We start from the raw sequence: 26,743 nt of genomic DNA, 5'->3' as shown, positions 1-26,743 counted from the left end.
AGTAGGCTAGTAAATGTGGGGGTGGGGAGGAATCTGAGGATAGGGGACAGGGAGGGCAGGAAGGGAAGGGGAAGTAGAAATGAGAAAGGTGTGATGCGCAGGCACACCAGCTCCCCAGGAGAAATACAAGTGTCATTTATGGCACAGGTATCCTAATAGAAGAATAGAAATGAAATGGTGAACTTTTACAGAACAGACTGTACCTCCACTCTGCTACGGTTACAAGTAACTTCAGCATCCCTGGGCGCCAGGTCTCACACCAGGTGCTTCAAACATCAGCAACATATCTAAGTGCCACAGCCTCCCGGGCTGCTATCACTGCTTACTACCACCACCTCACAGCAGTTACTCCGCGCCAAGCATCTGTGAGCTCAGTTAATCCCACAGCAACGAGGAGGACGCAAGCACTACCCCGCTGCACAAAGAAGGACCTGGGGACAGAGGAGCTCAGTCACCTGCCTGAGGTGGACGGAGGAGCCCGCGCCCGGAGCCGTGGCCCTCACCCCCTACACGCACACTATCATGGGTGGTCTGCGGTGCGCACCAAGCCCCTCAGGCCTAGCCAACAGCTCAGCGGTTCCCTGTCAACTCTCACCCTCCAAACAGCCTTTCTGGTGTCCAGGACAGTTTTTCTGCATGAGGCCTACAGCCTCTTTCTCCGCAGTCCTTCGTTTTTGAATAACGCTTTACATTTTTCACGAGCACTGCCCCCACCACCCCAAAACACGAAGCCAAGCCGCTAAATGCCTGTGCCTGTCTTCCTCCCTCTGTAAGAAGAGGGCCAGGAGCGCGATCTCCCAGGGCGACATCTGTCAGTCAAGAACACACGGCTGAGCAAGCAGACAGATGAGGCCTGGGTCCAGAGCTGTAAGCGCATCTGCAATAGCAACCATAGCTATTAATTTCTATTTCATGTCTTAAATATTATTAGGATTTTAAAATATTAACCCAAGTAGCTTGGAAGCCGAGCACCCTAGAAGGGCCTGCGGTGAGCTTTCCCTCCATGTGCTCTGATTTACGATTCCACATCCTTCTCCGAGTCCCACTACTTCTTCCCACAGTTGTACAACTGGCAATGATGTAGAAATCCCACCTCCTCCCAACCTCAGTTTTCCTTAGAGTCATACATAGTTAGTGACATTTATTTCATGTTATTAGCATCAGATGACACATGAACTTGCTACTAATTTAAAAAGAACCAAAAACAATTCTAATGCCAAGTCAGCCTATCAGTAACCCGGGGACTGCTATCCTTTGTTTCTTGTCTTTCGGTAAGAATTCGGTACATACTCACAAGTATACTCGTATTATCTTCTCCAATGCAAACCACAGTCTGTTATATACACTTGTCTGTCAGGGTTTTATCAACACACACACTGCATGGCCACTGCCTCCTTTTATGGGCTGCATTGTATTCCACTGTATGGATATACCACCATTATCCCATGAGCCTCAGCTGCCTGCCTCTCACTGTCTGCATTCAAGAGCAGGGTTGAGGAACAACTACAGCTGATGTCTGAGGCAAAGGCTGCTGGCTGCCCCAGGGTCGCTTCTCCCACACCACAGACTGCCTGTAGGCCATATTTCCCAACCTCCCTTGGAACCCAGGACCAGCCACAGGACTTCACCCTGGCTGTAGAACACAAGCAAATGCACACACATAGCACTTTTTAGGAACTTCCCTTATGATCAAGCAGCTATATTCCCTTTGTGTTCTTTAATTTCATTTATTAGAGTGGGAAAAAGTGAGACTTCGAAAGGCCCACACCGATGGTCCTCCAGAACACACATCTGACGTCTCACTTGCTCTCTCGAGCTGTTCTACAACTTTTCAGGGAAGGAACAGGATTAATAATGCATACATGCCCTACCCTCAAAATGCAAATCCCGACCAATGGAGATGACGCTGCTGCTGCTGCTGCTGCTGCTGCTGCTGCTGCTGCTGCTGCTGCTGCTGCTGCTGCTGCGTCGTGACAGTTTTCCGGGGATGTTGTTTCCAACAGACCCTGTCATGGCTTCGTCTGCGCGCAGCTGCGGCTCTGCTTCACACGCTCTCGGCAGACATCATTAATCAGTCACGCCGCTGTCTTCCCCCACAGCCCTGACTCAGAAAGCTTCTCAAGGTCACACTCTAGGTGGCCATTAGTATCAAAAAGAATTATGAATGATATTTAATTACCATTCCTGCTACAGGATAACAAATCAGCACTTGTTTCCCAGCTGTCCAGGTTCTAACACGCACTGAGCGATTTATACCATCTTTACTCCCGAGAGACTCTGGAGCAGCCAGTTGCTGGGACCCCAAGTGAAAGCCTGCAGAAGGCACTCTGCATTTAGGGCCCAAAGGTGTCTGTCCTCCCACCAGGGCAGAGCCAGCTCCTGCGAGGCCCTTCCCTCCAGCAGCGTCCTCAGCTTCTCACCCACAGTCAGCGCAGTGGGCCTGTGACAGCAGGGGACACGCGGATCATGAAGTGCTGGGCTCTGGCGCACTGGGCCAACACACACTAATGCAGGAGGACAGGGCGTGCGGTGAGGCAGGCAGGCTCCGTGAAGAAACGCCCAGACTCCTGTTCCACCCCTGCCGGTCCTGGGTACACGGGAAAAGAGGCACAAGGAAGGGATCCGAGGACCCAGTGTTCCGTCCTGCTCTGCACCGAATTAGCATGTAACTCAGCAAAGCACTGCCCCTCAGGTGGCCCAGCTGAGACCAGGGTAGGCAATTCCCATCCCTGAAATTAGATCCCCCCCTTCCCCCCCCAGAACAAGGCACCGTCTGGGCAGCCTTGAGAGGATCCTCCGCATGGCAAGCCAGGTAGGTGCAGGCCCACATGCTGGCCACCTCCACTCCTGCTCCATGGCGGCGCTGACCGTGGCAGCTTCCTGGCTGACCGTGGCAGCTTCCTGGCCCCACGTGCGGCCCTCCAGACGGTATGCAAACAGGAAGCCAGGCAGGGTGATAATTGTTTCATCGGCGCTCCAGCAGCACCTGTTGAGTTTCCTCTAATGATGTGAAAAGTCTGGCAGCTGGGGAATAGCGCTTTCTTCTGGTGGTTATGAGTGCGGATGGCGATGCGCCCTCGGAGACGATGGGATCAGTAGTCCCCTGGCGCTTGCCTACAGTTCCTTTGCTCTAACCTCCAAGCTAACAAACGTCACTAAATCCAAAGGCCTATTTTGCGCACCTGCCATGCACCCTTCCCTGGTACACATGCTGGTGACAGAGACGCTGAACGTTACAGGGAAAAGGAGGTAAACAGGCTCCACACTGCCAACCCAGCACTTGTCACTGTGGCTGCAGGGACACGCCTAGGTCACTGGACAGAAAGTGACAGTCAGGGGAACGATGGCAAGAGGCCCAGCAGGGAGTGAACGCGAGAGGCAGGCAGGCAGGCAGGCAGGCTGGGATCTGAAGGGAGCCCGGGAAGATGCGGAGGCTTTGAGAAGGAACCGGCTACATCTGGGGGTCGGCACGGCACAGCAAGGTGGAAACTGTGCCTGGAGTTTCTGAAGGACCCAGTCAGGCTGGAGCAGCGAGTGTGTCAGGCAGTACGGGGAGGGGTCAGGAGGCCGGGTAGGGGAGGGCTGGGCCTCTGCCTTGAGCCGGCACCAGAACTTCCTGCAGGGCCCACTCTTGGACCTGGCATTTTGGATGGAGGAAGTCTGAGGTGGAGGATTTACACTTTTACCAAGTTACCAGGGGGACTGCTAAGTCTGCACTGGAGGGGTCAGGAATTCTGGGTCACCAGAGCTCTGGGAAGTCTGTCCTCAGGGAGAGGGAGGGGGTGTGGAAGTGAGATCCGTTTAATTTGAACCTGCTCTTTTCCACTTTAGCAAATGGTTTTTCCGTCCCCTTCACTGTTTCGTCTGTGAGCGGAGGCGAGCAGAAGAATCCACCATTACCCAGCGAGCCTGCTCACACTCCTACTTAACTTCTTGTTTCTGTATGCAGCACACTAAAAGTCAGACAAATCAGCAGCCATGAGTCCGGGTCACTGACAAAGACCAGAAAACTCTCACTGGACACGTCAGCTTCTCAGAATGAGCACAAGGGGTCCACTGCAGGTCACTCAACTGTGAGCACCTACAGCGCACTGGGCAGGAGCGTGCTTCTCACGTCACGTATACCTTTATAACCACACTGCTAGAAAGGGGCTCTCACTCCCATTTTACAGATGAGAACACTGAGGCAGAGGAGTGAATGAAAGGTTGCTCAAAAGCACACCTCTGATTAAAGGCCCAATCAGGACTCAAACCCAGGTCGTCCGCTGCCCAGCCAGGCCAGCTGCACACACGTGCTGTGTCTTCTTGATCTCTCTCCAGCTCTGCAGGGAGCGCTCCGCAGCTGCCTCAGAGCACATCAGTCAGCATCACTGGGGGCCACCTGCGCTGGTTCCCCGGGCGCCGTGTCCTCGGGGACAGAACCGCAAAGCAGGCCTCGAGCCCCGTCAAGGCTGTGAGTGGCAAACGCAAGCCCACCTCCACGGGGCCCTCGGACCTCAGCGCCACCCCAGCCCCCTCTGTCCCTGACACGCCACATCCCTGCCACCCTCTCACCTCCTTACCTACTCCCCAGCCCTCCCTGAGCACAGAGTCCAGGGACAGAGAGTAAAATAAGCCAGTCAGCAGTCACGAGAGACAAGCGCCGTGCGGATCCACTCCTGCGCAGCACTTAAGGCAGCCACACTCCTCGAGGATTCTTGGGAGGCAGAAAATGGAAGGGTGTCGGCCAGAGCAGGGGCATGGCTTGGGGAGCGGCCGTTTAGTGACACCGACTTCCAGCTCTGGGGGATCAGAGGGTTTTACGGGTGGATGGAGGCAGTGGTAGTAGAGCCACGTGCACGCGCACACACTTAATGCTGCTACTCCACACACAAAAAAAATGGGCGAGACGCTGAATTTGGCCATAACGCTTCAACTGAATGAATGCATGCATGCATGAATGGATTTAGTGCGAGAAGAGCACAAGATTTCAAAGTCCCTGTCCCGGCCAGTCTTGGCCTCCTATGTCCAGGTACACCAGAGCACAGCAGGAAGCAAAAGTTCCAGGGAGCAGAGGTGGGAAGAGAGGGCTGGGCTGGGTGAAAGGCTCGCGTCCCAAGCCGCACTGCTGAGGTCCGGGGCTCTCGCAGCCCTGGGCTCCTGGGCCCGTGTACCAGCAGGGAACCCCAGAGTCTGCTCTTCTGTAACCTGCTTTCTCCAGGATGCAGACTGATGAAGACCTTGGCTCCAGCCCCACCTCCTAAGGCCTCCCAGTCAGCTAAATGTCTGCATCCCAAAGCCCTCGCCCTAGTCCTAGAACTCAATTCAGCAAACATCAGCTGACCCAGGCAGTGGAGAGCTCAGATGCATGTGTAAGTCAGGAGTGGTGAAGCACACCTGTCATCCCAACACTCTCGGAGGCCGAGGCAGAAAGCGCATGAGTTAGAGCCCAGCCTGAGCACTTAGCAACCTAGAGAGACTCTGCCTCAAATTAAAAAAAAAAAAAAAAAAAAAAAAAAAAAAAAAAAAAAAAAAAAATTGAGCTAGGGGGATAGCTTGGTGGTCTAAACACCTGCCTGGCAAGCACAAAGACCTGGGTTCGATCCCTGGTACCACATGCTGTGCCAACACTGGAACCCTGGGCACCATGCCATGCTGTCCACTGAAACTAGGCGTGGTGGTGCATGCCTGTAATCCCAGCACTGGGGAGACTGAGATAGGAGGATCACTATGAGTCCGAGTTGCACAGCAAGACCATGTACCAAATACGTAAACAAATAAATAAGAGAAAATAATTTTTTCAAAGGGCTGGCCAGTAGCTCAGTGTAAAGGCCCTGGGTTCATTCTCCAGTAACCCAGAGAGACAGAGACAGAGACAGAGAATGAAAAGGAAGGTAAAGGAAAACATGCACAAATGCAGACATGCTAGGTGGCTACGTGACCCTGGGCAAGTTCTGGGATTGTTCTGAAGGCTTCTTCTGCATTGTACAGGAGAACTGCGACAACACCCACAAAGCCGAGAATGCGCGGTTTCGTACCAGTTCTCCTTAAGAACGTGTTCTTGGACTATTGGTAATCGCCGGGCTTCGTGCTGTGGGATTCACTTCTATCCTTCATCGGTCATGGCCCAGGGAGGAGGACAAGCGCAGACATATGCAAATCCTACCACACTCAGGAGGGACAGGAACACAGCCAAACGCCAGTCTCCAATCGAGCAAGTGCCTCTCGCTGCGCTCTCTCTAGGGACCTCGTATGTATAAAGGTCGCGAGCAGAGTAACACGCTGCCAGGCTGGATTCAAATCCAAACTTGTGATCCTGGACATGTAACTTACCCTTTCTGCATCTGACTTCTGTCTTAAACTAGGGAAGATAATGACAGTGTCCAACTCTCTGGGTTCCTATAAAGATTAGATAAATTAGTGTTTAGCACACTATCTGAAAAGGGGACTGAATTAAGTTCCTGAGCCCAGGTACCATTGTAAAAGCTAAAAGCAGTACAAGTCGATAAGCTTAATTGAATTCTTCCAAAGGCTTAAAACAAACAAAATCCTCTCCCAAAGAAACACACAAGTGGAGAAGCCCTTTGAAACTGTCCAGGTCAGCTCGTGGCTGGCCGTTCTGGGCTAATCTGCCCTCACCTCTCACCTCCCTCATCCCAACACTGACATGGCCAAGTTGACAGCCAGAAGCCCGAGACCCTCTGTGTCCACATCGCTTATGTTCTTGAGGGGACCTGGAGACCCAGAGCTGAGTTGCTTTCTGCATGAAGCATGTTCCTGGCTCACAAAATCGTCTCCACAAGGAGTGAACAACTCTCAAGCCCAGGCAGCAGGATGCTCTCTGGAACAGCTGCAGAGGTTCCCCAGGCCGGGTCGTGTTGCTACTGCATCCTCCAACACCACCGTGTAGAAGGGGTGACTCCTGATCGGAGCAAGGCTTTCCTTGACTTGCCTGGCCTAACCGAGGCTGGGAGCTCTCACCAAGAAAAGCCACAGAATAACCTGCAGCTGCCTCCACGGGGCACGGCCATACCCTCTCCCTAGCGCTCAGGACAGCAGGTCTGGCACTGGCTCTTTTCAAAGATCCTTGAGATAATGCTGACGCTGAATCAGGGCCGAGAGCACGCCATTACTTCCTGCACAGCCCTTGGCCGTGGCGACAGCAGTGAGTCTGCTTCCCTGGCTACTGCACCTGCATAAAGCACTTCCAGGAGGCAGGCAATGGGCACTTACGGCTGGCACAATGCTGGCTGGACGCTGTAGGGCTGATGGCATGGAGGGACCAGCCATGGACATCCTGGGATGCCCACCCCGTACGTAAGAAAGAAAGGTGTGCTGGTACGACCTCAACTCTGAGGCTTGGCTCCAAAATGCAGCCAGAAGTCCCTTCCCCAGATGGTGACAAGGACATGGAATCCTAGTTTCTAGCTTTCTCCATAAACAACATCCTCTGTAATCTCTGCAAGTTTAGAAACACTATTTGATACAACCTCGCCACGAAAGCAAAATACATTTTATAAAATTAAATTTATAGGAAATACAGTACTTTGTGGAGAAGCAATCTATTACTAAAACATTACAAAAACAATTTACTAAACATTTATTCCACTGACCTAAATAGAGCATAACCCACAGTGAGTGAGCCAGCACTCATTACTGCAAAGGAAGGCAACAGTCCAAATTCCAGCCATCAATAAATATTATAGGCCAACAGAGGTGGAGACCGGGGCAGGATTAAAGTTAAAAGCTTGCCCATGACTATGCTCTTAAGTCAAATGCACTGAGCAGGGCCAAAAGCATTGCACAAAACCCTTCCCACCACCTCTGACAAGGCCAGGAAAGCAGCATTCACAGGCCGCCTTCCTACAGTGACCCACACCCAGAAGGAGCCGACACTGTCCACGTGCCAAAATCCCGGCAGGAAATGCACAGTGGAAACTTTGCTGTGCTCAGAGAGAACACCAGCTCTTATAAGGTCCAACAGGCCCCAAAGCAATAGAGATTCTTATCTCAGGATTCAATTCCGTTGAGTTACTCTGCAGCACAAAATGGTTCCAGTCAAATGACCAGGTGATCTTGCACAATTCCAATACTCTGGGAAGGGCCACATCTTGTTCTTCTGTGTCTCAATACTCTCCCTTTCCTTCCAGGGCTCCTGAGGTTTTTTAATACTAATTCTCTAAGATTTACCCTTAAGGCATCTTAAACTTTGAATTTGTTTTTTCAATTGCTTTGCAATACTATTTGCAAATCAAGTGCTACCTTTCAACTACATTTTACTGTACTTAAAAAAATAGCATCTATGCCCACAAAACTACATTTTGTAATGCCTTTCACCCAGTTAGCCAACTGGTTCCTACGTACGCTGTCCGCAGCCTGGGGTGACACCCAGCGGTGCCTCGGTAAGCAGGGGATGTTGTGTTCTCAAGCTAGCGACTAAAAGAGCTGCACAAGAGGCAGGATTATCTTAGAAAGTCATAACTGAGACACACAGTATAGCGTACGTGTTGTATGAGTTCAAACTTACAGGTACGGGCTTCTGAGAAGCACTGGACTGGATTCCCGTGCAGAGGGCAGAAGCAGCCCAACACATTCAAACCTTTCTGCTCTTAGAGAACTGTCAACCTCCTAGCAAAGCAGGGGCTCAATGGCACGTTCTCCAGGAGCGTTTGCTCCACTCGCTCTTATAACTGCCCCTTAATATATTTTAATTTGTTTGTTGAAGATGAAGGCAGAAGACAGAGCCTCACCTTCATGGGACGCTGACTGCCAAAGGCATTACAAGAGTCTACCCTGGAAATTTTTTAAATGCATTCTCATTAATTACAATAGTCCATCCAATCAAAGACCCCCATCACTATAGATGGGCCATTGTTTTATGTATTATTAGGCAAGTAAAAATGCTGCCGATTAAAGTATAACAGGCTGCCTTTGTAAGATGTTCCTAGAATTTATAGATGTGAAAGGTGACAGAATCACTTAGACTCATTAAAAATGCCATCCACTGCTTTTAACCTCCACCTAGGCGTCAGGTATAATTATCCCTATTTTTCATAAAAAGTAAAGAAGCAGTATGACACTGATCCCAGACACACAGACAGGGTTTCTGGACAAGCTCTGGGCACGGCCCTCAGAGCCCAGCAGCCTCCGCAAGCTGGGCCACCTGCCCGTGAGGCCGCCACAGGCACTAGGAAGGAGCTCTGTCCTTCCTGCCGATGAAATCCCGCGCTCTGTCTGTGTCCTCCCAGCCAGCACAGCCTCCTCGAGGTCCACCCAGCCCTAACCCCCCTGCACCCTCATCTTCCCTGCCAGCACCTCGGCCCCCACACCCAGCATCTTGATCTTGGCCCCTGAGTCCCCTCAGAAGCCCTTTCCACCCCTCCCCGCAACAGATGGGGAGGTGGGCTCTGAGCTTCCGCCTGGATTCCAGAGCAGCCACCTAACTGCCCCACTCCCCCTCTGCCTGTCTCCCCTTCCAGTTCGTCTCTGAAAAGCACATCCTTTAACCCAGTCTCTCACGAGGCACTAAAAGTGGGCTTTTGAAAATCCTACTTCTCCTGGCCACCCTTCAGCTTCTCTTGTCATGGCTTCGAAGACCAACCAAGGTATCCTTGGAGTGGCAGACCCAGGAGCCTAGGTGGGGCTCATCACTCTCCACCAGCACGGTCGCCATCCCCCACGGAGCACTGTGTACACAACAGCTTGAAAAGCCTAGCGTAATCCTCAGCTGCCGCACACCGTCTCCTCTGCTGGCTCCTGGCTGAGAACCCTGGCTCCCTGAGCGCTGGGCACGTCTCTTTCTGGCTGCATGGATTTTACCGTATTGTGGTGCTCCATTTCTTCCAGCTCCAACGGTGGGTGGCTGTCACCTGGAGGTGCCCACGAGTGCCTAGCAGTGTTCTCAGAAGACAGCTGCAGGACATTTGTAGACAGAAGAAAGCCAGTTGCGCTGCTCATTCCCCTCCACATTCCTTCAGCTCCCACGGTGGGAGTTCACTTCTGCTCTTCTGACTTGAACCCCAGGGGCTGAGACGCCCCACAGGTTGCAGGCGTGAGCTTGGTCTCCTGCCAGGATGGCGGCTCGCTCTTGCCCTTCACCCCAGTGCTAGCCCTTCTCAGGGTTGGGTGGAGGCTTCCAGGTACCCAGGCCTCCCGGGGCTGCTGCCGGCACCTGACCTGGGACGGGGGCAGATGACCCAGTAATCCAAATATTCTCCACAAGCAGAGCCCTGAGACGGCACTTCAAGCAAGCATCCCTGCCTGGGCAGCAAGACTCAGGCCCCGAGCCCCAGGCTCAAGGTTGGCCCCCCACGCTGTGCTGCTCACCCTGGCTCTGCAGTGCCTTCTTGTCTCCTGCCTGCACCATCTAGCCCACCTTCTCAGCCCACAGGTGTGGAGCTGGAAGCAAGCACTGACGGATGCCTCTGCCCTAACTCCCCATCTCCTTTCCAGCAGCCGGGAGCTCCTGCCACACACACACACACACACACACACACACACACACACACACACTGTACCCTCATCTACTCAGTATTCCACATTATGGAGACAGTCCTTTGCCACTGACCCAGCCTGGAAGGGACCACACACGGCCCCCTTCTCCTCCCCAGGCACACCACGGGAACCATCCCCGACCTAAGCCTTCCCGACACCCAGCCGGCAAGGGCTCACTGCCTTCCTCAGAGAGCAGTCGCCTGCGGACCGGACTCTAGCTCCTGCCCCGGCCTCCACGCTGAGCCCAGGCCCCACGGAGGCCCCAGTTCTGACGACCACTCTTCCCACCAGCAGGAGGAGACTCAGTCTGTCCCTCCAGCAAACTAAACGTGTGAGTGGGCCTATCTGTAGACCATGCGCCAGCCTTTAATTCATTTTTGGAACCTCACGTGGCTCTGAGAAGCCAGCTGAGCGTGGACGCAATGCCACCCACCCCTCGAGACATCCACGCCTGCAGTGACTGCCACTCAGACCCAGGGAAACACGGCTCCACATCTTTTTACCATTAAAACCAAGACAGCACTGTGCAGGGCCATGAAGGGGCGTGGCTGTGAGACTTCCGGCCCTCCTCCAAAGACAAATGTGACAGTGAAATGTAAACCTTTTGACTTAATTCAGGACACTCAGGCCACCAGGACAGTGCTGTGAAAGACACTCACAACAGGAGGCTCCCAGGCTGCTCCAGAAAGTGGCACAGATGAAGGATAACATGTCCCAAATGAGGGGGGATATTTTGAGAAGAATAAACAGCACTGTGTCTTTTTCCTTTTCATTTATGTATTTGGTGTCGGTCTCACTACGCAGCTTGTACTCGTAATGATCCTCCTGTTTTCAGCCTCCCCTGGGCTGGGATTATAGGTGTGCGCCACCACACCCAGACTCAGTCACCAGCTCAGCCCGCCCCAAGGGCGGGGCTGGCCCAGCATACTGGACCGGGGATCGAACCCTGGTCCCTGCACTTGCCAAAGCAGGTGCTTAGTTCACTGAGCTATCTCACCAGCCCTAATATGTCTTTTTAAAATGCAAACATTTACAGGATCTTGTGATCAGACCTCATTTGCTTTTGAAGACAGTAACATAATTTTAATTTTTTATTTATTACAACTGGTTGAGGAGATAGCTCAGCTGTCTAAGCACCTGCATGGCAAGTGGAAGTACCCAGGTTTGATCCCCAGTACCACATGCCGTGCCAGTCCCGGAACCCCGAGCATGCCGTGCAGGCCACCAAGACCAGGCGTGGTGGCACAAACCGGTAACCCCACCACTGGAGAGGCTGAGACAGGAAGATCACTACACGCCCTACCTGCAGAGTGAGACCCTACACCAAGTACATAGATAAAATATTTTTAATTAGAATTTTATTTACTGCAACTTACATATCTGTGTTAAAATATACTTGATTTATATACGTTACATATAACAACATTTCATCATCTAATCTTTAGAGTTAAATAATGAAAACTTGAGATAATGATTAAAACAGATAAGGAAGTAGAGCTCAGTAAAAAAAAAAGGGGGGGGGAATTGCAAAGCATAGAAAATCAATAGTGAACAAATGTCCATATATTTGTAAAAACTAAAAATAATGGAAAAAAAAAAAAACTTCTGTTGAGCCTGGCCCACATATAATTTCAAATTCTATTATTACAAATTCTTGATTTAATAGAATCAAGACTTAATTGCTCATCAAAGCAATGGAAATTAGCAGGAAGAAATATTCCCATCAAATGTGAAACTTGAACTTGATATTTTGCTGAGTTTCAATCATAAAAAAAAAAAATCCTGATTTTACACATTTTTAAAAAATGTTCTCATTTGGGAAGTATGTGTGTGAAGCGAGGGGCAGGAACATATTTGAACCATCTGCTTTTTAGACTTACAGCATCTCAGTATTTTGATGTGGATCCCTATTAGCACGCAGGATCCCACAAACCAGGGCAGTTTGTGCAGGCCAAGGGAGGAAACAGCAGGCAGTTTCACCATAAGAAGCTGGCTTCCAAGTTCAAATTGCAACTCTGCTATTACTAACTAGGTAACATCTTTTGGGAGCCTCAGTTTCCATATCTGTAAAATGGGCATAGAAAAATTCAGCCTATACTATATGCTCCATACAAGTAAAGTCCTGACTTTTTATTTTATATCCACCTTTTGTTGCTTCTGTCTGCCCACTGCAACCTGACTTCACTCATCCAGTGGAACAGCAGTTTCCACTGTGCACTATATTTGCATAAATAACCTCCAGATGGAGGCTGGAGGACACACATTCATGAGGGCTGACCTCTCCACCCAGGACACCGAGACCCCACTTCTAGATTTCTCATATTAAGCATCTTGAGAATCCTTCATGGGCATGCTGTAAGAAACAAGGAAATGGGAGCAAGCCTGCCTTCCCGGCTTCTGGCAACGCGCGAGACTCAGCGAGCCCAGTGCCCCGTCGGGCAGCGCTGCCGAACTGCACCTTCCTTTCAGCGAGAACTCAGCCAGAGCCAGAGCTCCAACAGGAGGCTGCGCCCGCTCCTCCTTTACCAAAGCAGAGCAAACCACAGCAGCTGCACTTCTGCAGGAAGAACCAAAGGTGGCCAGGGCCCCAACTGACAGGGAGTTGGACAGGACAGAGCTAGGAAGGGCCACGCAACCCTTCCTGGTGGTGCACTCCGGCCAACGCTTCCAAAATGCTGCTTCCCGGGAACTGTCTTCCAAAACAGGTGGCTGAGATGCTCTCTGCCCCTTTCCACGGGCTTCACTGCATCTCACAAGGAATAAACTGAGAGGAAGAATGACTTGGCCTGGCGCACAGAAGCAGCTTGCTGGAAGGTCACAAAATAAGATATCAGGTGTGGCCCCAACTTTGGAAGGGACACTTCTGACAGTAAACAGGCATGATGCACTTTCCTGGGTCTACAGGTACACATGGGGCTATCCTGGGCAAGCCAGGGTGTGTGGTCACTTCAACCACGGGAGCCGAACAACCCCAGCAACAAAGTGGAAAACCAGGGCTCCCTCGCCCCCAACCCCTGGCAGCCTTGGTGGGATCCGGCTCACTGAAGAGTAAGCAGTATGACAGAGCGTCAGGCGACACGGGTGACCAGCGGCATGGGGCTAGCCAACATGAGCAAGGGTGCAGTTTCCCTAAGGTGTAACACTCCCCGCGCCTGCCCAGCCTGTCACACAGAAGTGCTCACAGGCTGGCTGTGAAGACATTAAACACTCCAGCAAGCACTGCAGGGCCCGCCCCCCGAGGCCAGCTCATCTGAGCTAGTTCTGAGGCTCCCAAGTCCACACTCTCTTGTACTGGTAAGGCTGGAGTAGTAGTAGACACAACTATGTGATCATCAGTGATTCCTCAACTATCTTAAGACTCTTATCTTAAAGGACCCTTGTGACGATGTCCGAAGTCTGTCCCAGCTCCACAATCTGGACCCAACTCCTTGGGAAATGCACAACAGCTAACAGCAATGACCCCCCTTGCTGACGGCAACGTACGGCTTTGTCCTCAGCACTCAGTGTTTACTTAGTTCACCCTGCCAGCTGCCCACAAGGGAGATATCATATAACGCCCTGTTGCAGATGTAGAAAATGAGGTCAGAAGAGCTGGATTAATTCCTGGACTCACACCACCCAGGCCAAGATAAGACAGCACTTGCTCTCCATGGAACTTTCTCCGAAAGATCACACAATAGCCAATAAAACGTGCATAAGTAAATCCCACCATGCCTAATACCATAGGTCATAAAGCAGCACCATGAAAGTAGAAACCAAGGGCAAAAAACCCACAGAAATTAAGCCAATGAATGGAAATCAAACACTATGCTCTTGAATAATGTGTGGGTCACAGAAGAAATCAAGGGGGGAAAAAAGACAGCTCTGGGATTAAACAATAATGATCGTATAATATAACGGAACTTATGGGACACAACGATAGCAGTCCTAAAGGGAAGTTTGTATCTGTGAATGCGCATATCAGAAAAGGAGAGTCAATTCAAATGAACAACCTAGTAATAAGCCTCAAGGTCTAGAGAAACAAGAATAATCCAAATCTCAAGCTAACACAAGGAAAGAAATTACAAAGATCAGAGAAAAATTAATGAAACAGACTAAAATAGTAATACAAAGAATGGGTGAATCAAAGAGCTAGTTCTTTGCAAGAATAAACAAAATAGACACTCTTAACCAGTTTTATCAAAAAAAAAAAAAAAAGGAACTAGATCATGCAAACAGAAATGAAAAAGGTGAAATCACAATGGACCTTAGCAGCCTTCAGAAGGTTACTAGAACTACTTGAAGGACCTGCACTCTAATGAAACAGAGACTTCAGAAGAAAAGGATCTATTCTTAGATGCATGTGTACTACCAAAGCTGAACCTGAATAATCCAATATCAGGCAATGAAACTTTAAAAAAAATCCCACCAAATCAGAAGATTCTCAGTTCCTGACGAATTCATTGCTGAAGATGACAAGAACTTCAGGTAAGATCTAGTGCCAATTCTCCTCCAACTCTTCAATGAAACAGAAAGGGAAGGAGAACTCCCTAAGTCATTCCTGGAAGCTAGCATTACCCTGACTCCAAAACCAGGCAAGCATACAGGCCAACCTCTTTCACAAACATAGACACAAAAATCCTCATCAAGATACTGGCAAACAGAAGGCAGCAAATCAACCAGAGGATCATACATCAAGGCTAAGGAGGCTTCATCCTGGGGATGCAGAGATAGTTCAGCATACAGAAATCAATAAATTCAATACATCACATAAAGAAATGCAAGAACAAAAATCACATAATGGTCTTAATAGATGCAGAAAAAACTGTTGACAAAATTCAACATCTATTCATGATTTTAAAAAACCCTTTTATCTCAATTTGATCAAAGCCCTTGAAGACAGACCTACTGCCAATACCATATTAAATGGGTGAAAACTGAATGCTTTCTCTCGAAAACCAGGAAAAGACAAGGATATCTGCTATCAGTGCTATTATTCAACATAGTACTTGAGACAACAGCCAGAGCAACCTGGCAAAGAAAAAAAATCTACATAGAAAAGGAAGAAGTCAAATTATCATTACTTATAAATGATATGATCCACTACATAGAAGACACAAAATTTTTAATTTTTGTAAGACTTCTAAAATTGATAATCAAACTCAGGAGTGTACCAGGATACAGAAATTAACACACAAAAATCACTAACATTTCTGTACAGTAATAATGACCTCACTCAGAAAGAAATTAGGAAAACAGTACCATTCACAATAGCATCAAGCAAAATGAAATACTAGGAATGAACCTAGCCACGGGCGTGAAAGACCTCTACAAGAGAACAACAGTACTCTGAAAAAGGAAATCCAAGCAGACACGGAGAATGGAAAGGTATCCCTTGCTCCTGGATAATCAAAACAAATATAGTCAACATGGCTAAATTTCCAAAACTGATACACAGATTTAATGCAGTCCCAGTCAAAATACTAACAGGACCAGCCAGATAGCTGAGTGGACTAAAGCACCTGTTCCGGCAGAGCACAGCGGCTGGGGTTCAATCCCCAGCGGGTCATGCTGGCCCTGCCCCCGGGGCACACTGAGAGTGCGACTGAGGCTGGGCATGGCGGTGCGCCCCTGTAATCAGCGCATGGGAGGCTAAAAACAGGAGGATCACTACAAGTCCGATCTGCGTAGTGCGACCCTGTAGACCCTGTACTAAATACATCAAAAAAATAAATAAATAAATAAATAAAAACAGCATTCCTCACAGAACTAGAGAAAACAATCTTAAAATACATATTGAACCAGAAGAGACTTGGAATAACAAAAGCAAACCTGGTTAAGAAGGACAAGGCAGGAAGCCTCATATTTCTCTGTTTAAAGTTATATTACAAAGCTCCAGTGATAAAATCAGCATGGTACTGGTACAAAGTATACCTGTGGGTTAACAAAGCAGAAAGGAGGACGCAGACACAGCTCCCAGCACATTCAACTGTTTGATCTCTGACAAAGGGGCCAAAAATACACAGTGGAGAAAAGACAGCCACTTTGATCAGAGTACTGGACAGAGGCCGCTATCCATAGGCAGCAGACTGAATACAGACCCATGTGTCTCACCATGTACTGAAGTCAACATGGAGCCCAAAGTCTTCTGGAGGTTAAAACAGATAACAGTCCTAAGGACACAGGTACAGGCAAGGACCTTCTGAATCGAACTCCAGTGGCACAAGAAACAGTACCAAAAATCAATAAATGGGATTAAATCAAATTTAAAAGCTTTTTTGGACAGCAAAGGAAACAACCCACAGAATGAAGAGATGATCCACAGAACGGGAACTCTTTTTTGCCAGCCACTCTTCAGACAGAGAACTTACAGCTACAATATATGAAGAACTCAAAAAAAAAAAAAAAAACAGACCCCTCAAAACAAAAGACCCAACTGAAAAACAGGCAAATGGAACAAATAGATGCTTCTCAGAAGGAGTACCAACGGCCCATAAGGACATGGGAAAACGTTCAACATCACTAGCCATTAGAGAAATGCAAATCAAAACAACATGGAAAGAAAGAGGGCTATTTATTACCAAGGAACCACATAATAACAAACGCTGGTGAGGCTGCGGAGGAAAAGGAACCTCCTTCTCTTGCTGGTGGGAATGTAAGCTAGTACAGCCAGTGTGGAAATCATGGAGATTTCTCAGGAAATTAACACTAGACATTCCACTTGACTTAAGTACTTCCCTTCTAGGTATCTTGCCGAAAGAGTTAAAGACGTCATGTTAAAGTGACACAGGAACATTTATGTTTATAGCATCACAGTCCATAATTCCTAAATCACAGAAGCAGCCTATACATCCATCAATAAATGAATGAATGGATAAAGAAAAGAAACTGAGGCACAGAAAGATGATACAGCAGTGACAGAGGTGAGATATGAATTCAGGCAGCCTAGGGCTGGTCAAATAGCTTAGTGGATTAAAGTGCCTACAAGCAGGTACAGGGGTAGGGGTTCAATCCTGGGCCTGCAGGGCCGGCCCTGCCCCTGGGATGTGCTGAGATGGCAACTGAGACTGGGTGTAGTGGTGTACGCCTTTTATCCCAGCTCTTGGGAGACTGTAAATAGGTGGATCACTACAAGTCCGACTAGTAAAGTGAGACCCTGAACACCCTGTAGACCCTTCCCTAAAATACAAAAAAAAAAGAATTCAGGTGGCCTGACTCGAGTCCACTGACCACAATCTTCTGCAGAGGACACCTGGAGACCCCATCAGGACAGCAAGCGAGCAGGCACTGGGTAAGGGACCTGGAGCAGATGTCAAAGAAACAGCTGGAGCTGAGCAAGCAGAGCAGGGAAGGGCACTCAACCCTGGAGGAAAGGCCAGAGGGCATGGCTGGGAGGGTTACTCAGACATAATGAACTGTGGTTTCCTGTCCTCTCCAACTGCTCCATTTGCTTGAAACTGGAAAAAGCCTTGTTGTGCCTCAGTGGGGCTGTGCTGAAAGCAACACAGGCCTTTGTGGACAAATGCTCACGGTCTTATGGCACTGTATACTCAGCTCTGCTCCTAGTCATCTGGGGCAAGAGCAGCAGAGAATGGCATGAGACGGGGCAAAGAGAGCCTGGGGGAGGGGCCAAGCCTAGCAAGCCATGGCTTGGGGTCTGAGTCAGCTGACTGTGAAATCCAGGCCAGGCAGAAAACCCAATGGAGACAGGAGGCAGGTAGCAGACCGGACGCATTTAAGGCAGGAGGGTGAGCAGAGGGTGGACATGGAGCAGGGCGTGAGGTCAGCAGCACAAGGGAAGAGTCCAGTCTGTGGTTGGAGGGCATCTGCCGAGATGCCTCGCGGGTAGAGGCCCAAGGGACAGCCTGGTCCTGGGCAGCAGGCTGAGCAGCCCAGGACCGCCACAGGCCTTGAGCTGCAGCCCCACTGCCTCATCAGCCTAGATGCTGCAGTCTCTAGATACCTCAGGGGCAGAACGCAGAAGAGAAGGATGTGCTGGCCTCGTCTCCCCAGGAAGACAGGAAGAGGCCCCTGACCCAGCAGCCATAACCAGGCCTGCAGACAGGTAGAGGCGGGTAGCGCAGGCATTAACAGAAAGAGTTAGGAGAACAGTGGCAAGACAGAAGCCGGGAGCAACTCTGCTCTCCTTAGTTCTGTGATCCTGACCTTTCTTCTTCTCGTAGACTCAGTTCCTTTTGTGGGGAGCAGGGAGAAAAGAGGGACAGAGGACAGGAAGAAGGGAAGGCAGGCAGACAGGTGGGCAATAACAGCCCCTCCCCCATGGGGTCCCACAGGTGGCCAATAAATGATGGTTATAGTTAGGGCTAACATTCTAAATAATGAACCCTGGCGAAGGCCAGCATCTTCAGTCCACAACTGGCACTGCTAGAGGAGGACAGGAAGTCAGAAACGCTGAGAAGAAAAGGAAAGCGCGTGCCAGTCAGAGGCTGGCTGTGTCCCCTCTGGGACGGCTGCCGGGCACATCCGTGCACTTCCAGAGACTTCTACACAACAGCAATCCTCAGCTCACTCCCCAGCTACTCTGAGCCCCAGGAAAGGTTCGAACGGGGATCTGTGTTGGAACAAGCATCTTGCTTCACTGAGCCTGGTGAGCCCCTCCTCAAAAGAAGAAAAAACCAAGCCCACGGTGCAACTCTATCCTCTTCGCCTTGGCAATGTGTTTGCTGTTTTCAAAAAGCAAAAATCTCTCCCTGAATAATTCATTATTCAAAGGAAATGCCAGCCCCGAGGGCTCCACTCCATTCCCGTTGGCAGAAGAGCTCCCCTCAGGCTCATGTGTGTTTCTGAAAGGGATCCACATGAGAAATCGCTTTTTAAAAACATCGATATCTGAGAAGGCAAGTAGAGAGTTTAAAAGGGCCATAATTCAGAAATCAATGACGCCACACTCCTGGGGAAGACTTCTGCACCGACTGGTCAACGATGCCATTTGCAGCAAGCTAAAACATCTGCGTCTCCCTCGCCTTGAGTGGGCCCAACTGGCTGCCGCTCATGACAACAGGGCTGGGTTGCTGGGATAATGGGACTCCTCTTCTCTGGGCTTCGGGAATGGGGGTGTGGGATTTCGATAGCCTTGATCTCAACCTACTAGGTTCTGCAAATGTCCCAGTAACCAGATCTGATCTAAAGCAGGCAAAGACCAGTCAGAGCACTCAAGACTCAAGTGTCCTCTCTGCCCGGCTCTTTTATACCAAGCCTGGACCATGTAATACAAAGACCTTGCTCTTGCCCTTGACAACACCATCCCAGGTCTCAGCCAAGCCCAGATGCTGGTCCCAAACCCACCAACGGGGAAGTGCAAACAACTGCTTCTGTTGGTGACGGCTGCCAACCGTGTCCACTGAAGCAGAGTGGTTGGCTTTGACCACAGCAACAGAAGGCCACACCTAGAACTAGCTCGGGGCCCTGGAGTGGGTTAACAGAACTCAAGGCGAGCCCATCAGAGAGAGCATCAGTGGACAAAGGCTATGGTGCAGGGCTGCTAGAGACACAAACTTTGTGAAAACACAACCCCAAGCTCTGGTAGGCTGGTCATTTTCCCTGCAGGAAACCCACAGACACAGCCCACGTCACCTCTCAGGGGTTCCAAAAAAATGGGGCTTGGAGAAGTCGAGGTGTCACCTCTCCCACCTGCTTCCTCTCTCAACTTGCTTCCCTCCCCCTGAAATGTCTCACTATACCCAGAACACACCGGGCAGAAGCAATGGGGAGAGGAAATGGAGCTGCAGTGTGGGAAAGAGACCAAAAACCAGTGGGACTGGGAACCGAATGTTCACCACTGTCCCCAACTCAGCAAGTGGCAAGGGTCTGCACGGGCTTTCTTTCAGCCAGTGCGAGCTGCCCGGGACACTCTGTTTACTGAATACCTCTTTTGTGACCTGCATAAACTATTCTGGAACAAGAAAAGACAAAAAGTTAATTACACCACTTACCTTTTTATCAGTGCTTATAACAGACTGGGTCTATTTAGGATATGTACACTTTTGTTTTATCCTAAGAACTAGCTTTGGAGCAAGAACTTATTTAGAACGCCATTCTACAAGTAAGGAGCCCTGGCACAGGGCAGTCAAGTCTGCTGCCCGAAGTCACACAGCAGGTACTGTGTGAATGGCACAGGAACTTGAGTGGTCTGACACCTGAAGCCCCAGTCATGACACTCTAATGTGTCACAGGCAGGACAAGCAGCAGAAGAGAGGTGAAGGAGCAGAAGGGAATCCCCTGGCTGTGGGTCTGGGACCACCATGGGAAACAGCAGTCCCTCTAGAGCTGGGCGCTGTGTGGCCGCTTGGTGGCTACCTATAGAGTCACACCATCGTCACATCATTGTCTTGGCACAGGTGGGAAAGCAGAGACGCAGGGAGACGCTGTGTTTCTCGTGTCCTAGGGCCAAGACACTCATGCAGGCAGCGGGGTCCATGCCTGTGTCTTTGGCCATGGGAAGGGAGCAGCTAAGCCTGAGCTGGAGGGGCAGCCAGGGCAGACAGGGACCTGTCAGCCTAGGCCCACAGAAGGCCTACTCTACACAAAGTGCCGCCACTTCACGCAGCCACGGTCACCAGTTCTGGGGTCAAAGAAACAGTAAGGATTCCATCCAGCAGGTATTAAGCCAGACTTGCATTACTCGGGATCAATTCATCAATCCCTTGATTCAAGAAAGAAAGCAAAAGAAATGCTATGGAAGAAAAGAAAATGCAGTTACCGAAGTAAAGGCTAATGCTGTCCAGCTGGCCATAAGGGTGCCTGAAACTAGGAGGGCCAAGCTGAGGGCAGCAACCCTGGTGCTGGGAGCCACAGAAGCTAGAAATCGGCCAAATGTGTGAGACTGGGTCCAGGCCCTAGTGCCTAAAGCAGTCAAGCTACCTCAGTCCTGAGAGAGTCATCCTGACTGGTCATCTCCGCTATTAGCCACTAGGCAACCTGTGTCATGTGACACTAACTTTGCAAAGGTATAAATAAACACACCTACTGTCAGGCTGAGAGTTGTCTCACCAACCAGGCAGACAGACAGACAGACAGACAGACAGACAGACAGACAGACAGACAGACAGACGGGCCACCACCTGACCAGCTCTGGTCTTCCTGTCTATCTTTTCCTCGTTCCTACTGCCGTTTCTCCCTGGGTACAAACAGCTCACACCGAGAGACCAACAATCCTTACACCCTGGGCAGTGGCCACCGTGCCACGTCCTGACAGCCAGAGCTGGACCCACAGCTCCCAGAGGCTGCTCCAGCTCCAATGCTCTATTCTTGGCGGCTTTTTAATCTGTAGCCAACAGGACCCATTTTATCACAGGGTCCTTTATTTAGAGTGGAAAGCCCCAAATCTTAATGAGGAGAGCAGGGGTGAGGACGTCTCTCCCCATGCCACAACTCCAGGGCCCGCCACAGGCCCCTGGACGAGTGGGTCACAAGTCTCCACACTGACCTCATCCTGGGTCACCGACATGAGCTGCCTATGAACCACAAAGGTAGAGGGGTGAAGGGGTAGAGGAGTGACCGGGGGGACAGGGCTGCCACGCACACTACTCTGCTTCCTTCTGAGAGGCTAGAAATGTCTGTCTGGCATCTTCATGCAACCACAAGGCCTTTCCACTGTGTCAAATCTGTCGCACGCCTCAAATACCTAAGAGCTGCACTGCCACCTCCCCCAGTGCACCACACCATCACCGTCCACTTCAGGAGCTCAAAAGCATGCTGCCAGCTGCTTGGCTATAGAGCCAACATCCTGGAAAACACCCATCCACAGAAGGCGCAAGCGCAATATGAAACACACTAGCAAATCGACCTCCCAGAGCACGTGCATCCCTTTCTCGAGCCCCACGGCCTGCCGCGTCTGCAAAAGATGGGAAAGGAGCAGAAAAGCAAGAGGGTGACCCATGGTTACAGGCACCAGGGCCAGGCCCTAGGTAAGCCCTGGAGGCCCGGCTGCACCAGAGGACCTGGCGGAGTGGCCATTTCCCGCAGCCCCACTTCCTCCCATTGTGTTGCAATGGAACAAAAAGCCATATAGTGAGTTGGCTACTCGGTCACAGCGATGATTTAAATAGATACATCCTACGGGCCTTGAAAGCTTGCTGCATGCTCTGATAACAAGGCTAAAAATACCACCAGCCCTGTTAGCGAACTCGAGGACCCAAGGCGGAGACCGGAACGCACGCGTATGTTTTTCTCAGCACATCCTGCAACTCGTCCCACACGTTGCTCTCCGCCCATGCTCAGGCTCTCACCGTGCATCCTGGCTTAAACCATGGTTTTCTTGCAACAGAGCGGGATTTGTGGCCCTGGCTTATCTCTCCAGTGTCCCGGCTCAGCAGTCTATTTACTCTGAGGCTGAAGAATGCTCTCGTGTATGGGTATCTTATCCCTCCTTCCCCAAAAGGGCCATGAAAGACTAGGCTAAAAACCCCACTCGACTGGCTCCACTGCCCATAGGGGAGCTCTCCCCCAAGCCCCGGCCCTGCTCCTGAGGCTCTGCGCTGGCTCACCATGCCCAGGTCCCTGATTTCAGGCCTGGGCTTCCCAGCCACTGTCATTCTGCCTCTGTCTGTTCACACCACCAGCCTTTCCATGTGTTCTCCACACTCGCCCCCCAGCCCATCTAGGTCATGAACTGAGTCGTGCCTGAACTGTGCTCTGGTTAGGCTCCTGAATCCGAGTTCGGGTCCAGTGATGGCAAACTCACACCAGCACACTCAGTACTCGCCACAGGGCCTGCTTTGCACAGGTTGAGGACAGCACCTCACCCTCACGTGGCCCACTGCAGATGTTCCAAAGCCCTCCAGTGGGTGAGATCAGTCAGGGCCCAGGGTGACATATAGACTCCCAAGCCCAGGGATCACAGCCTGGCAGAACACTGGGGGAATCTGGGCCTTCACCGACGTCTTCACTGATTTGCCAGCTTCAAGGCTCACAGGAGCTTCTGGAACGGAAAACCTGGAAGTGAATCGCAGCTCTGCTATTACCATGTGATCGTGTCCACTGTACCCTGCCTAAGCCCTGGGCCCTACGATTATCAAACAGGACTAATAACCTTGGGTTGGAGGCATAGCTTAGTGGCAAAGCACTTGCCTACTATGTGCAAAGCCCTGGGTTCTTTATTCATCACTGAAAAACAGGAAAATAATAATAATGGTCACCTTGCTGGGCTGGTAGAAGATTAGGCAGCACAGAATACCTACAAAGCACTGAGACTCACCCAGCCCATGGGGAAGCCCCAGAAAGACTTGCTGTTGGTATTTGATAATGAACCTGTACACTTCCCATCTCTCACACAAAACACTCCTTCCCAGCTGTTCCTGCAACCCCGCGGCTGGTGCCATCCCACCCGGCAAGGGCTGCTGGCTGCTCGGGAGCTGCCTCGTCTTGCTGCAGTAGATTAGGTAGTATGCAGATGGAACCTAAAGATAAAAGGCTCAGAGCAGATACTAGGAACAGCCAGAAAGAGATGGAGTGGGCGGGCACAGAGATGCAGGTTGGGGTAGGGAACACAAACTTCACTGATGTCACAGTTTTCTTGGAACCCCACGAATGAGACAGTTAAACAGCAACTGTCACTTGAACTGTCTCTTCACTGGAACTCCTAGGAGTCTTGGGACACATTCCTCTAGGTGGCCAGGCTTGAGATACACAGAGACACAGGACAGGTAAGCCAACAAGCCCAGTGCTCCCTAGACCCGAAGCCAAGGAACAGCACAAGTGCATGAGGGAGGCACTGAAGATGGAGATCGAAGGCATGCCACATTGTTTATTTCACACAAAGATCCCAACGTTTGCCTATAGAAGGCACAGGTTCCTGGAGACAAAGGGATCTAGGTAGTGCCAGGGCTGGAGGCTTTTACCTATAGCGTAGGAAAGTTCTAGAAGTATGGGTTCACAGAAACTAAGGAAGAGGGTCTGAGGCAACCTCCTGACCCTTTGCCCTGCCGCCCTCTAGGAGCTGCCTCCCAGCCACCTGGCCACGCAGGAGGCAGTGGTCAGAGCTCAGTTCCTGGCAGAACTATGCATATCTGTTCTAAGTCCAGGCTTGGACTGAATGAGGGTCTTCACAACCCAAACATGCTCGGACGCCACAACCACAGTCATTTCTCACTGGTTCGGGAGGGTAAGTTCATCACGAGCTTAGAAAACAAAACTCACCACTGCAAGTAAAGTCAGAGTGATGTCAAGACAGATCATTTCTCGCGGGACCTTTTGTTGGTCCTGGCACCTGCGAGAAGAAGCTCCCATCCTGCTGGACCTTCTGCAGACTCGCTTGGTTCTGTGGACATCTTCCTTCCTACACCTAAAATCTCCAGGCCCTCCATTGAGATGAGGCCTATGGTTTGGAGGCCCTCAAATGAGTGAAATGGGAAGATATGGACTCAGGAAACTGGATTCTAACCAGAAATCTCAACTGCATTTGATCTCCCAAATGTTCTCCCCTAAATCTCAACTCATCAGATTGTCACTTAATCTCCCCAAAAGGAAACCTTGCCCTCAGTTCAGAGTGCTTCCTGACCAGTCCTGCCCCTCCGCCCTCCTCGGTAGACCTGATTCCCGCACATCACCTGTGCGTGGCCCTCCAGCTGGGTGTGCACTGCTGGCTACCCTGGTCCTCTGCAGGGTTGGCTTTTCTGAGCACCTTAGCCCTACCACTGTTCTTCCTCAAAGTTACTCAAAGCCAACCCCTCTTCTCATCTTTCAAACTAACTTGAACTGCACATCTGCTGGTCTTCTTTGCCCTGCGCTGGCACTCCTCTTATAAGACAAGCACACCCTGTCCCTTCAATTTGACCCTGGACCTTGAGGGCCAAGTGCAGACTTGCCACAGCTAATGAAAACCCCAAGTCCTTGGGTTGCGCAACTGGGAAACAAAGAGGGTTTTGAGCTGGCTGTGTGGCAAGTGGAAAGACACTGGGGAGACAAGGCTCCAGCGAGTGGACTGCGTGTGGGACTCAGATGGAATGCAAGCTGCCCATCGACTAGTTGGTTCCTCCTTTGTCACTGGAGGTCATATCCAACATTATAAAACCACTGTTGCTGGGCATGGTGGCTCACAGCTGTAATGCCGAACTCTGGGAGGCTGAGGCAAGAGGATGACAAGTTCAAATCCAGCCTGGGCAACTTGGCAACTTAAAAGAGAATTTGCCACAAATATTTTTAAAACTTAAAAACTGAAGAAAGGGAGACACGGAGGAAGGGAGAGAGGGCTTAGGGGGTCGGGGAGGGAGGGCAAGCCACCTGCATGCAACCAAAAGTGAAAATGAAGTTTTAAAAAACATGCAGACAGGAATGGATTGCCAGTGTGGGAGGCTGAAGTGCGGCCATGCAAAGCCCGGTTCCGGCGGGGGCCTGGTCCTGCGTCCCTTACACTGGGCAGAGCCGCTGCCCAGAAGCAGGGCTGACAGCAGGCCAGCCTTGGGGTGGGGGAACACAAGGGCACAGAAGGAAATTTTTTTTTAATTTTACACAAAATGGTTAACCACAGAACAGCAACTGGCAGGGTGACGCTGAGGGCCTGGCACCCTGAGCACCACTCACGAATGCCCGAGTCTTTGTCCCCTGCAGCCGAGGAACAAAGCAGGTTTTGAGATGGACACGTGTGAAGGAGGTGGAAGTCATTCCAGCACTTAGGATTTTCAACTGAAAATAAACAACGGCCGAGCCCGCCTGAGAACCCAGGCACCAAGCCCCAGCCTGAGAGCCCGCACAGCTATTTATACGGGTAATCCAATTTGGATAGGAAAGGTGCACACAAATAAATTGATTATCTCGAAACTGTAAGAGCAAAACTCACCAAGACAAAAGATAATGAAATAATAAAGAGGAAGTACCTGAGTAGGGCATCTGGGGGCACATTTCTCATGAACTGCTTCTAACCTAGTTTGCTTTCTGGGTTTAGACAGCAGGAAACTGCAGCTACAAACTTGCCAGGAGTCACATGCCAGCTTGTGGGCAGGAGTGTGCCAAACGTTCTCCCTCTGGCCACACATACATATGTACTTATGTGGATCAACCAACCAAAAACATACTCAAGAGATTATAGTTTATTGTCTCAGCTTAGAGCTTGTAAGAGAGAAAAGTAGATACTTCATCAGAAACAACCATCTCCCCCAATCTAAGCATCAAACAAAAGCACTCAATACGCTGCAAACACTGCTCATCTATCCTAGACCCTCGCTCATCCTTGCCCCTGAAGGCTGGACTTGGCTCTGTCTTTTCACGGGTACAACAGCCCCCATTTATTACCTATTCAGTATATGCCACTAGCTGGAGACGTATAGTCTTGGAT

At 50.5% G+C, this 26,743-nt stretch overlaps 1 protein-coding gene across 1 annotated transcript in view; it reads right to left on the bottom strand.

The window, feature by feature from the left end:
• Prkce (protein kinase C epsilon) overlaps nucleotides 1–26,743 on the bottom strand; it is a 503,843-nt gene that overhangs the window by 346,761 nt on the left and 130,339 nt on the right. The gene's annotated exons all lie outside the window — the stretch shown is intronic.

Source organism: Octodon degus, unplaced genomic scaffold (genome assembly GCF_000260255.1).
Source record: "Octodon degus isolate 3935 unplaced genomic scaffold, OctDeg1.0 scaffold00020, whole genome shotgun sequence".
Taxonomy (NCBI): domain Eukaryota; kingdom Metazoa; phylum Chordata; class Mammalia; order Rodentia; family Octodontidae; genus Octodon; species Octodon degus.
Note: the sequence above shows the minus strand (reverse complement) of the source record. Positions and strands in the feature narration are given on the sequence as shown.